This window comes from Passer montanus, unplaced genomic scaffold, assembly GCF_014805655.1.
Source record: "Passer montanus isolate IOZ18808 unplaced genomic scaffold, ASM1480565v1 scaffold100, whole genome shotgun sequence".
Lineage (NCBI taxonomy): Eukaryota > Metazoa > Chordata > Aves > Passeriformes > Passeridae > Passer > Passer montanus.
This window is the reverse complement of record NW_024356506.1, coordinates 1,492,481-1,504,936: the sequence shown is the minus strand read 5'-3', so window position 1 is coordinate 1,504,936 and position 12,456 is coordinate 1,492,481. Positions and strand designations below refer to the sequence as shown.

General features: G+C 45.5%; 1 protein-coding gene across 6 annotated transcripts in view; it reads right to left on the bottom strand.

Annotated features, from left to right (window-relative positions):
• The window catches only part of TSNARE1 (t-SNARE domain containing 1), a 450,340-nt gene that overhangs the window by 399,730 nt on the left and 38,154 nt on the right, over positions 1-12,456 (bottom strand). For 4 of the 6 annotated variants that reach the window (XM_039714426.1, XM_039714471.1, XM_039714434.1 and 1 more), the window contains exon 3: positions 5,752-5,801. The exons of 1 other annotated variant lie outside the window; for it this stretch is intronic. The gene's annotated coding sequence lies outside the window, so the exon portion shown is untranslated. Of the gene's footprint in view, positions 1-4,302; positions 4,422-5,751; positions 5,802-12,456 lie in introns of all 6 variants that reach the window. One more of the 6 variants, XM_039714443.1, reaches the window with a different exon arrangement.

Below are 12,456 nucleotides of genomic sequence, written 5' to 3'. Positions count from 1 at the left end.
GCAAACAGAAAGCTGCAAGGTCCAGGGATGCAGATAATTCAAAATATATTGATGTGCCCTGCAAAAGGGAGGCTGCAGCCAAAAAGTCTGGCCTGACACAGGACAGATTCAGTGGCAGCTCGCTGCAGAAATGAAGGTGGCTTCACAGATGTCTCTGCCCTGAGACAACAAGGCACCTGCTCTTGATTTTTGGACCTGAGTTTCTGTAAAGTCCAGGTCAAAAGAGAAAAATTAATCCCCATCCTTTAAAAACTTGATGCATAAATAAATCAAATTAAATTCTCTATCACAGAATCCCAACCATAAGTTGGCAGCCATTTGATAGAGGGAGGCCAAGGACAGTTTCATCTTTCTCCCACCACAGTTTAGAAGAAAAAGGGAACATTTTTAGGCTGGAAAAGAGGTCACTTGAGCTGCTGTCATAGTGTGAGATGTGGGAACAACATTAATTTCTATATCCATGTGTTTTCAGGTGCTGGTGCTTGATCCAAACACCTGCACAGCACAGGAAAGCTTCCATCAATCCCTTGATATGCAGTGGAAATTAATCTCATTTTTTGAATATTAAAAACATCCAGGAGCTGCCCTTAGCTACTGCAATAACTGTAATTTCACTTCCCTCTATTCCTCTACATCACAAAGAAAAAAAAAATCATAAAATTATACAAATCATAGAAGGGTTTGGGTTGGAAGGGACCTTAAAGATCACCCAGTTCCACCCCCTGCCATGGGCAGGTTCACCTTCCACTATCCAGGTTGCTCCAAGCCCCATCCAGCTTGACCTTGGACACTTTAAGGGATGGAGCAGCCACAGCTTCTCTGGGCAACTTGTGCCAGGGCCTCACCACCCTCACAGCGAAGAACTTCTTCCTAATCTCTAACCTAGATCTCTATTCTGTCAGTTTAAAGCCATTCCCTGTGTCCTGTCCCTCCATCCCTTGTCCCAAGTCCTTCTCCAGCTCTCTTGGAGACCCTTTAGGCTATGGAAGGGCCCTTGAGGTCTCCCTTGAGCCTTCTCTTCTCCAGGCAGAACAGCCCCAACTCTTCCATCCTATCTTCCTAGGAGAGGTGTTGCAGCCTTCTGATTAGAAATCCTTCCTTATCACCCAGGTTTTCCCCCTCTGAGGAGCACTCCCAAATCACAAGAAACCCTCTTCCCATGCGGTGCACGGCAGACACCTCCCACAGCCCGACAGCAGCGCTGGCATCCAACAATGGAAACCTTCCCTCTGTTTGCATGCTCGTCTCTGCCAAAACCACAGCACACTGCTCAAGTGGGAGAACACCTTCCTGCTTCTGCAGGGAAGGCCAGGGAATCTGTGCAGATCCCTGGTTACTTGGAGGCAGCATTTCTCAAGGACGACAACCGAGGGAGCTCAGAGCAGAAACTCTCAGTGCTGAGGAGATTAGGATGGCGGCCCAGGGAATCAGCAGTCCCAGCACACCACATCCACACAGCCTTGCCCACGGCTGTCACTTTGAGGAGAGTTTGCTACAAAAACAGCACTGAGATTATCTTGTTCCCTTGCAGGAATGCAAGGATTGAGATGCAGGGGAAAAGCGGCACGACGGGAGCCGCAGGCTTTGTGGAGGCGAAGCCAGCTCTGCTCACTGAGCAGGGACCACCACATGGAGGAATTCCGGCCAGAAACCACCCCAGCACTGGAAAGCTGGCCAAGAAAGTGGTTTGAGAAAACACAAAATGTGCCAGCAGCCTGATGGCACTGTCCATTGCTCTGGTGGGGGGTGCACTGAATGCCAGGACATCCCAATGAAGGCAGGCGTGGGTAGTTATCAGATTAACCCACCACCCAGGGAGAAGGGATTTTGGGTCTCCACAGTGCTCACATCACATGCTGGCAGCTGGGAGAGCCACATGAGGGTGTTGCACAATGGCTCTTTTTCCTTTCCACACACACTTGGTGGCATCCCACAGAGCAGTGTCACAACCAGGGATCACCTCTGTGGTGAGCAGCTCGCTGCGAGGGGAGCAATGGCAAGCCAAGTCCACCAGGAGTCCACAAAGAATCATGGAATTGTTTAGGTTGGAAAAGACCTTTAACATCATCAAGTTCCACCACTTACCAAGCATTGACTGGAAAGGCCACCACTATGACATGTCCCCAAGTGCCACATCCGCACACCTGTTAAATCCCTCCAACACTTCCTTGGGCAGCCTGTTCCAATGCTTGACAACTCTTTTGGCGAAGAAATTATTCCTAATTTCAAATCTAAACCTCCCCTGCCACCACTTCAGGTAATTTCCTTTTGTTCCATCACCAGCTTTGAGCCCTTGTATGTGCCCTTGGACAAACAAAACACCCAGGTCCTTCACATCCCTAAAGACAAAATCAGCACATGATGGAACAGTTCATGAAAAGCAGCATTTGTGAGGTTCACCACTGACACCTGAAGAGATCAGAAGTGTGGGGACAAGGAGAAAATGCCATGAGATCTAGCAAGGACCTGGGCACAATGAGGGCATCAACACATGGATGTTACATGTCCCATTTGTTTTAAAGGCTTATTTTATGGATAGTTGTGTGCACACAGATGTAAATTTATGACTGACAAAAACACAACTTGTCCAGTTACTGTGCCTACAACTGAAAGCACCAATGACCAGCCAGAGACAAAGACAGAAAACCATTTAGGGACACACGAAAAGTTTGAGCAGTGAAGCTGATGCTGGAGACAAATCCAGGCACAAACTTAGCCCCAGTCAACCTCTTACTTGCATCACCTGAATGGCTGAAGCACAGGTCAGGCCAGTTGAGCAAAGTCCCCAGGGGGAACCTGCTGGTCTCCTTAGCAAGGAGTGGCCTCCCCAGACCTCAGCAGCCTCTGGCAAACACTTGGTCATGTGGGTGAAGGGCTGGGGCCAGGGAGCACCTTGTCCTTGAGCCCTGTGCAGCCCTTCCAGCAAAAGTGCCTTCACCAGCGCTCACTCACTCAGCACAGAGCATGAAAAAGCTAAAAACTACTCCACTGCTTGGACTTCCAGGGTGTAAGGAGGTGAAAAAGAACAAATCTGAGCAGGGAGAGATTTGGACTCTCTGCTGCAATGAGAGCCTTCTATAGCTTTGCTCCCAAAGCACCACATGTGGCTAACAAACAGTGAGATTTTCAAGAGCATTCCACACCCAACTTAGAGTGTGTGACTCTTACCAAAGGCTTCCATCCACTTTTTTCATCATGAAGCAGATAGACAGGGAGAGCAGCAGACCCCTGGTACACATGGGGTGGGGAGAGGGCAATCAACAAGTGTGCAAGAGCACAAATACAACACAGGGACAGTGACAGGACTGGACTGGTCAACAAATTTACAGGGGCTAAAATGTTGTCAGTACAGCCAAGAACCACCATGACAACTGGGGAGAGAGATCCTGAGCCCAGCTTGGCTGACACCATGAGTGCAGCTCCCAAAGCACCACAGGACTTTCACATTCATCACACTTGGTGTTCTTTACAATTCACTCCACCACCACCAACGCCCTGCACCACGGGACTCCAGGTCCAGCAAGAGCAAGACTGGGCACAGACACAGAGATGCCACAACAGTTTTTAATCCCCTCACTACTGAAACAATCTGCTCCATCACCTGGCTGACCACAGCTTCCTAACCCATTGGTCCAGGTTGCTCCCAGAGGTCATATTCCCATGTACCTGCTCCTTTCTGCCACACAGAAAAAACTGCACATGAAAGTAAGAGATGGGAAGGGAACGCCGTAAAGCTGAGAAAAGATGCCTTTGGCAAAATTTGTTTTAAGGCATGACTAGCTGGTACTGAAAGCCAAATCCTCTGGTTTTCAGTCCAGAGGGAGGACAATTTGTGTTCTCTCTCTCCAGCCAGATGTGGTGCCTGGGGACTATTCAGGACAGCAGTAACACCACTAAAGCTCTGTGCTCAGTCCTGCTGCGAGCAGATCCAGGGGAATGAGCACTGGTATTTAGGGAAACATCACCTGTATCAAAGGGGACACCCATCACACTGATTCAGCACCAGTGCTGCCACAGGGGACAGGAAAATTACACAAAGCACAGCTCCCTCCCCAAACACGAACCTTGCAGGGGATGAATCTGTTTCAGTCTCCAGATTCACCAAGGAGAAATCCCATAAATCTCCCTATGCCTCCAAGGGGAAGTAAACAGGTGGGAGGGACACAATAATCACATAAAAAGCCAGTGGAACTTAACTGTGGCTGTGCTGCCCACAAATGGATCTGCCACAGCTGGATCTGCTGCTGGAGCAAGAAGCAATTTCCCTGGGAGGAGACCACAAGGGACACATGAACATCTCACCATTGTAATACAGACCAGCACTCCCCTGCTTGCTTTTCACACTGCCCAGGAGACCAGCAAGGCTTTACAACCCTGGCAGGAGTTTCCAAGATGAGGAACATGAAGTTAAACTTGAAGACCTAGAGAACAACAGAGTTCTTAGTGATTTCAGGGAATTTGGGGATGGACTGTTTAGTAGGGCCTGCTGTCAGAACCCCTCTGGGTGCCCTGGGTGACATGTGCTCCTGGCAGGAAGCCAAAGACACTTGGGATTTCGATCTTAACCCATGGAGCAAATTACCAACCTTGTATGAAGAATCACAAGCCACAGAAGTTTAAGTAGAGCAATAATGAATTAATCACCGTGTGAGAAATGGAGTTTTGGGGATTTTATTACAGGGGGTCTAGGAGGTGAGATGGAGGGACATGAGCACTGTCCTGTGCTTCTTCCTTCTTCTTCTTAGCCTCCATCTTCTTGGTGATGGTGGCACATTTAGATTGGCCTAAAGTAGAAGTAGACAGTCTAACACAGACAATAGGCATTGGAAAATAATGATAAATAAAGTATTTGTAACTCATAGTATAATATGTAGACACCAGCCCAGGGGCGGGCAGCGTGCCCTTGACAGACCTGCAGATCAGACCTCTGTGGGTCTGAGAGAAAACATTTTAGATAACAGATAATAAACAACCTTGTGACCAGAGCCAAAGAATTCCAACTCTTTCTTCAGCCAGCGGGCTGGGAAAAAGAGACTCTCAGGTCATCCCAAAAGCAGAAAACCTGAGAGCCTGTGGTTTCAAGGTAATGGTTTCAAACTGAAAGAGGGAAGGGGTTCAGGGGAGGTAAAAGATTGTGGTAAGACACAAAAATGTTGTCCACAGAGGTGGCAGGTGCCCCATCCCTGGAAAGATTCAAGGTCAGGTGGGATGAGGCTCTGAGCAACCAGATGAAGTTGGAGATTTCCCATCATTGGACATCTCATAGCTCACAGAAGAGGAGTTGGATTTGATGGCCCTCAAAAGTTGCTTCCAACCCAGACTATTCCATGGTTCAAATTGTGCCCAGCATCCTTAAGCACCCAGGTTTCACATTTATTCACATTGCATTGTCCAAATTTATTTTATTCCTGTGCATGGTTTGCTTTAGAGATCAAAGACATGGAACCAGCAAAGGATCAGCACAATGAGAACACAGGGAGAACATGAAAATACGGCCAAAGCTCTGAGACAACTCTTGCATAAGGTTGTTTTCTGTATAAGTGAAGATAAAGCACTCCCTCCCCAGGTCACCAGCAAAAACCTCCATAAACCAGCTCTTCCTTTTGGCAACTCAGTCCAAAAGGGAGTGAAACTCCTATAAAATGAAAGTCACGGGGAAAAAAGGGTTTTTAAGGGAAAAATTTTATTTGCGTCTGCCTGAGCCCCATAATTCCATGTTCAGGTGACCCTCTCCTGAAGAGATGCTCTTACCAGCTGCTTCCCAAGTCCTGTCTCCTGGGCACACAAGACTTTCTTCTAATCTGGAAGAGAAAGCAAGACAACTTATAAGTATTGGGGAAAAAAATCTATTTCACTGTCATGGTTAAGGACATGGCAACCATCAGCACACCAAGAGCTCTGATATCCAGGCTCATCCTGCAGCCTCTGAGCTAGGTTGTAGGAACAGGTACAAAAACAGCTGCTGATTCCTCAAAACTGATGAGCAGGGGGAAGAGCACCTCCTTTTCCAAAGAAAGTTGATATGAATCTTTAAAATTCCTAGAATGTTTCAATATTTCCAGATTAGCAACAGTACAAAAGTAGGGGGTTGTAATTGTTTGCAGAACACCTGCAAAAATAATAAATAGCAATTTAAAACCTTTAACGGAAAAGGAGAATCACTTGTTTAAGCGTCCAGTATTCTTTAAGATCCCAAACCTGCTGTGGGAGGAACACTCTGGCCAGAATCCAGTTAAGCATTTCAGTGTGTCAGATTTGAGAGAAGAGGGAGAACCCTGCTGAATCAAGGTCTTGGCATTTCTCAGCAGCTGCTTGTTTCTCTCTCCTGCTGGCCTTCAAACACGTACACACACTCCTACCTTCCAAGAATTTCCAATTTTAGCTTTTATTCTAGAAACAACACCTCCTGGTTACAAAAGCAGCCAATTTTGCTGCCAGGAGAAAGCACTGGTAGAACCCCAAGGGGCAGGTCCTGCATTAGACAAGCACCAGGCAGCTCTCAAAAGCTCACAAAAGGCCTTTTAATTAATACTCCTACTTGCTTTGCTCAATTAACACCAGTGAGGAAGCCCTTCACACACTGCCTTCAGCTCTGGTCACTGTGGGCTGAACACTTTAAAAATCCTTTTGCATTTATAAATACTTCCTATACAAATGCCATATACTTCCTACATGCATGCACTCTACAGAAAGCTCAGTTAAAAAAGAAATCCAAAAAAAAAAAAAAAAAGGATGCAATTTCCCCAGAGAGAAAAAATTGCAGCAATGATTTATATCTGCCCACAGGAGCAGAGCAGCAATCCCAGCCCTTGGTGACCTCTGTGCAAACACACCAAGCCAATTACACATTGTGAACGAGGATTTTCCCCTCCCAGAGCAGCAGCTTCTTGTTGCTCGGAGTGAGAAACATCAAAAGGCAGTGCAACTAGTGAGTTTGTGCCACTGAGCAGGCTGGGGACAACCAGCCTCGAGGTTTAATCAAGATTTGGATCCAGTTGTGTGAGGACTTCTGTAAACATTGATCTTATGGAGTTGTTACATTTGGAGGATGTAATTCCCACTGACCTGCCCGTTTAACCTATGGAAATCACCACGGGGCAACTCAGCCCAATCCTCCCACTCCTTCCCTTCTTCTTTGCTGTGGTCTCCACCAGCAGATGAGTGCTAATCCACCTCATCCTTCAGTGTGCCACTCTTGGGACATGCCCAGCAGCATTTCTATGTCCTTAGGCAAGATAAAAGGCAAAACACAAACTTTTTAAAGCCACCAGTCATAGCCAGCAGCTGACAGAAGAAATTCTCTCAGCTTCCCAGAGATACAGAATAATTTAGGTTAGAAAAGACCTTTCAGATCCATTAGTCCAACTACTAAGTACTGCCAAGGCCACACTAACCCATGTCCCCAAGTGTCACATCCACACATCTTTAAAAACTGCCAAGAATGGTGACTCAACCATGTCCCTGGGTAGCCTCTTCCAATGCTAGGAAAACATTTCAGTAAGGAAATTTTTCCTTATATCAAATCTAAACCTCCCTAGTGCAAACTGAGACCATTTCCTCTTGTTCTGTCACTTGCTGCTTGGGAAGAGTGGGCAGGACATGGTGATGTGCAGCCTGCCAGTCCCCTTGTCTGATCAGGACAGCCTGGTTCCAGCTTCTTGTTGAGCCACACCATCATACCTCTGGTAATAAGGATGCTTTTTCTCGTGGAGTTCCCAGAGCCCCTTTCCTTCACCCTGTTTCTTTAGAAAAAAACCAAAGCAAAAAAAACCAAAAAACAAAAAACCAAACAAAACCCCAAAAACACCAAAAAAACCCAAACAAACAAACAAACCAAAAACCCAAAAAACAACAACAACAACAAAAAGAAAAATAAAGAAAAATTTAAAAAAAAAAACAAAAACAACCCCCCCCAAAAAAAACACAAAAAAACCCCAAAAAAACCCCAAACCAACAAAAAAAACTCCCAAAAAAACCACAAAAACCCAAACAAACAAACAAACAAACAAACAAACCAAAACCCAAAAAACAACAACAAGAAAAATAAAGAAAAATTAAAAAACAAAAACAAAAACAACCCCCCCCAAAAAAAACACAAAAAAACCCCAAAAAAACCAAAACCAACAAAACTAAAAACAAACAAACAAACAAACAAACAAACAAACAAACAAACAAACAAACAAACAAACAAACAAACCAAAACCCAAAAAACAACAACAAGAAAAATAAAGAAAAATTTAAAAAAAAAACAAAGACAACCCCCCCCAAAAAAAAAACACAAAAAACCCATAAAAAAACCCCAAAAAAACCAAAACCAACAAAAAAACTCCCAAAAAAAAACAAAACCAAAACCAACAAAACTAAAAACAAACAAACAAAAAAAAAACCAAAAACAACCAGGGGCTGAGAGCTGGGAATTTGTGACTTTGACTTCACAGGCAATTCTTTTCTGCTCCAGAAAAAAAAAATATTAGGAAGGAAATGATGGGAAGCATGCAAGAGATGCATTTAGGTCTGGATTTTAACCATCACAGGCTCACTGTCCTTGTTTCCTGCAGGATATTGCTCAGAGTAGCCAAAATCCAGGTGATTCCAGCAGGAAAAAGAAATACAGCAGTGGGTACTTCAGAAGATCCAAAACTCAGCTCATCCTACCAGTGCCCACAAGGACACTGAAATTCCAGATCCCATCTGCTCCCCAAAGAGGAAGTTATCCTTTCTCCTGAGATGTTTACAAGGGGAAAACCACCTCAGCTTCCCAGGTGGTGCTTTGAGTTTTCCTCAATTTGCTCCACCTATGCTGTGCACTCCATCATCTGCTCGGAACTGGGATGGGAGCATCCTTTTCCAACACCCCAAATGCACCAGATTAATTATTACACTTTGGGCTTTTGGGGGGGATTTGCCTGTTTTCATATTTGTTTGAAGCATTCAACCATGGGACAAAATGATTTCTGCCTGTGCTGAGAGAGGAAACACTCCTGACTGTTTAGGTGAGATTAATTTCAGGATTGTGGCCAGACTGAGGAAATTGGTGGCAGAAATCCTTCATAGCTGGATAATGAGGTTGTGGCTTTATGAGTAATTCTCCTGAGTTATGTGCCTGGCACCTTGGGTGTGGGTGACACATTCCTTCCTCCCCTCCATTTTTGAATGGGAAATGTCATCCAAGTGCACAAACACGGTATTTATTAAAAAAAAAATAAAAATAGCAACAACACAACTCATGAGGTGGAGGCACAGATTGCATCTCACTTGTACAATGTACAATCAGCTGCTGTCTGGAGGAATTTCCCTGCTGGGTTCTCCTGGGTTCTCCAGGAATATCCACAAACTCCATCACAACTGTGATGTACCCAGTATTCCAAACATCTAAAGAGCCTCTGGGGTGGAAACCAGGACAGTACCAAACCAAATCAACAAAAACCCTGCCCTGAACACCTCTGTTGTACCAATATTTTTGATATGGAGAGATGAATCCAGGCTTTCTCACTCCCTGGTCCAGACTAACTCATGTCTGCATGGTTGGTTTTACCATTCCCCAAATTCCTGCTTTGCTTGCTTATTCCCCACCCAACCCACTGCACTATTACAGCAAAATAAGCACAATCCTGAAGAGTTTTGAAATCAGTAAGATGGGCTCACAAGCATCTTCCATCATGCAGAGCTAAAATTAAAATGTACACCCGCCCTCGCCTCACTCTTGAAATCCACCAGGCAAAAAACTTCCCTGTGTCACATCAAGAGACTCCAACAGCTGAAGGGATTAATGGAAAACTGAATTTCCAGCTGCTACCAGGCTTTGGAGCAGGTTCCAGCCCCACCACCCTGTCTGTTCCAGCAGACCTGCCCCTGCCTGAGACACAGCAAAGCTGTTTTGAGAGCAGCTTCTTCCATCCACAGGGCTGATAATCACCCTCCAATATAAATGGCTATGAGAGAACCAGGGAATGGTGGTTTCCAGATATTTTGGAGAAGGAAAAGGAAACCATGATGTTTTCTCAGGAAAGATTGTTGAAGAGCTCATGAGTGTTATGGCTGTGCCATCACACTGACATGAGAGAAGTAAAGAAAACAGAAACTACAAGAAAATTCATTCAACCTCTGCAAAAACCTCAGGGGACAGGTGGGAGCAAACACAAAGTTCAGGAATAACAACACAATGACACCTCAGGATGCTGGGCAACCCTAAGGAGAAAAAGCTTCTGAGAATCACAAAATCACAGAATAGTTTGGGTTGGAAGGGACCTTAAAGAACATCTTGGTCCAAGCCCCTGCCATGGGCAGGGACACCAGACCAGGCTGCTCAAGCCCTGTCCAATCTGGCCTTGAACACTTCCAGTGATGGAAATCCAGAGTGGTTTTGGGCAACATGTTCCAGTGTCCCCACCCTCACAGAGAAGACTTTTTTCTTAATATCTAATATAAACATGCCCTGTTTTAAGTCTGAAACCATTCCCTCTTGCTGCACCACTCCATGCCCTTGTCCAAACTCCCTCTCCAGCTCTCTTGGAATCCTTTTAGGCACTGGAAGGGGCTCTCAGCTATCTCTGGAGCCTTCTTGTCTTCAGGCTGAACTACCCCAACCCCCTCAGCCTGTCTCCATAGCTCCACCAGTCCCCTGATCAGATTAATGGCTCTCCATCTGAACCACCTGGGGAAACATCTCCACCCTCAATGCAGCATCAACAGAGAGATTTGGGGCAAAGACCTGACACTGAACTACCAGACCAGGGCAAAACCCTGATATCTGAGCTGCAGCTGGTCTTACACTGCAACTCCAGCTCAGATGAGCAGCTCCATCAGAGGGACAGACACTGACTCACAGCCCTGAAATCACTGTGAAAACCCTGTTCAGCAGCAAGGCACCAACATGGCAAGTCAAGACATTCCCAAGGTCTTGTTGTAAACCCAAAATGATTTTTCCTTTCCTCAAGTATGTGGCTGACATTTCTTTCATGGCTCATCACACCATCAGGACCACAGCAAGAAAACCAACACCCTCTCAGACACCTTTTGGGAGAGCAAACACAGCTGCCTGCCCTTGATGGCAATTTTGGGATTAAAGATGAGGTTGAGATGCAGATTGCTGCCAAAACAACCACCCTGGGGGAGCTGTTGCTTTTTCTCTTGAAATGCAGAGACACTTTCCATTTCTTCCCTCCCCTTACTTCTACTGATTTTACCAGATTTCTTAGAGAAGGGAACAGCAATTGCGTGACTCAGAGGGAGAATCATCTTCTACCCATCACAGAAATGCTCACGTGCACACAAGGAGCTGGGTGAGACACTGTCTTTTGTCCCAGGCCATGGGTATCAGACTGGCAAAGCTCTGTCACATGCCCAGAAGAAAACACAGGCAAGAGAAGAAGCAACAGCACCAAGAGTCAGAGGCTAAAATTGCAGGACTGTGATGAACAGAAAGAGGTTTCCTCCAAGAAAACCACCAAGCCAAACATGAAAGCCCTCAATCCATGTGCAGTGGAGGTCTCAGGGGGAGAAATCTACAACATTCTGCATGGAAGAGGCTGTGTGGGATCAGGTCAGGATGATCAATGTGGTCAAGGGATAAAAACCATGCCCAGGAGCAAAGTGAAAGCAGCAACCCTTAGTGATGCCCACAATATCTCATCTACCATGCTGACTTTAAACTTCTGGAACAGACCTCCAGAAAAAGCTGTGATTGACTGGAATATATTTTCCATTGTCTCCACTTTTACTGAATTTTTATTGTGGTGCCTGAACATTTAATTGCTGAAAAGGTGGAGTGAGGGTTGGCAGGGCACATGCTCAGAAACACCAGGAGAAGAGATGGCTCCTCTGACACAGGAAGAGAGGTCTGAAAACAGCTTCTTGAACTGCAACAAAAGTCTTGCCATAGGAACAAGAATGTGATCCTCTGCAAAACAGCAAAATTCACTTGATGGTGTGCAGATATTTACAGCCCCCAGGGCTGTTTTCACAGTTATGGTTCCTCCTTATCCCTAATACAGCTGACAGCAACACGTGTAGGATCTGGAGACTCTGTGCAGGGGAAGACAACTCATAAAGGCATCAGTGCATTTCAGCAAGGCCTTCAGAGTCACTTATCTGATGTTTCAGACTTCACTGATGGCATTTATGAGTTTAAAAATGTATATAAGGCTTCAACATCCTCTCCCAGCCACTCTCTTTAGGATGCAAATGCAGCTTAACACAATTAGGCAGGACAGAAAGCTCAGACATTTTACAGGATCAACTGCATTCCAGTTGTCAGGGGAAATAAAGAGACACCAGCTCAACAGGCAGGCTGGACAAAAGCCTGTTTTCATTTCTGAATGGTTTTCAGATCAGCACGGGACAGTGCAAGGAGGAAGAGCCTTTTATTAAAAGGCATCAAGCCCTGCTACAGCTCTACAAGGGGGAAAAAATTGCAAAAAAATAATCAAGTAAACCTGTATTTGTTATCAAGAAAAT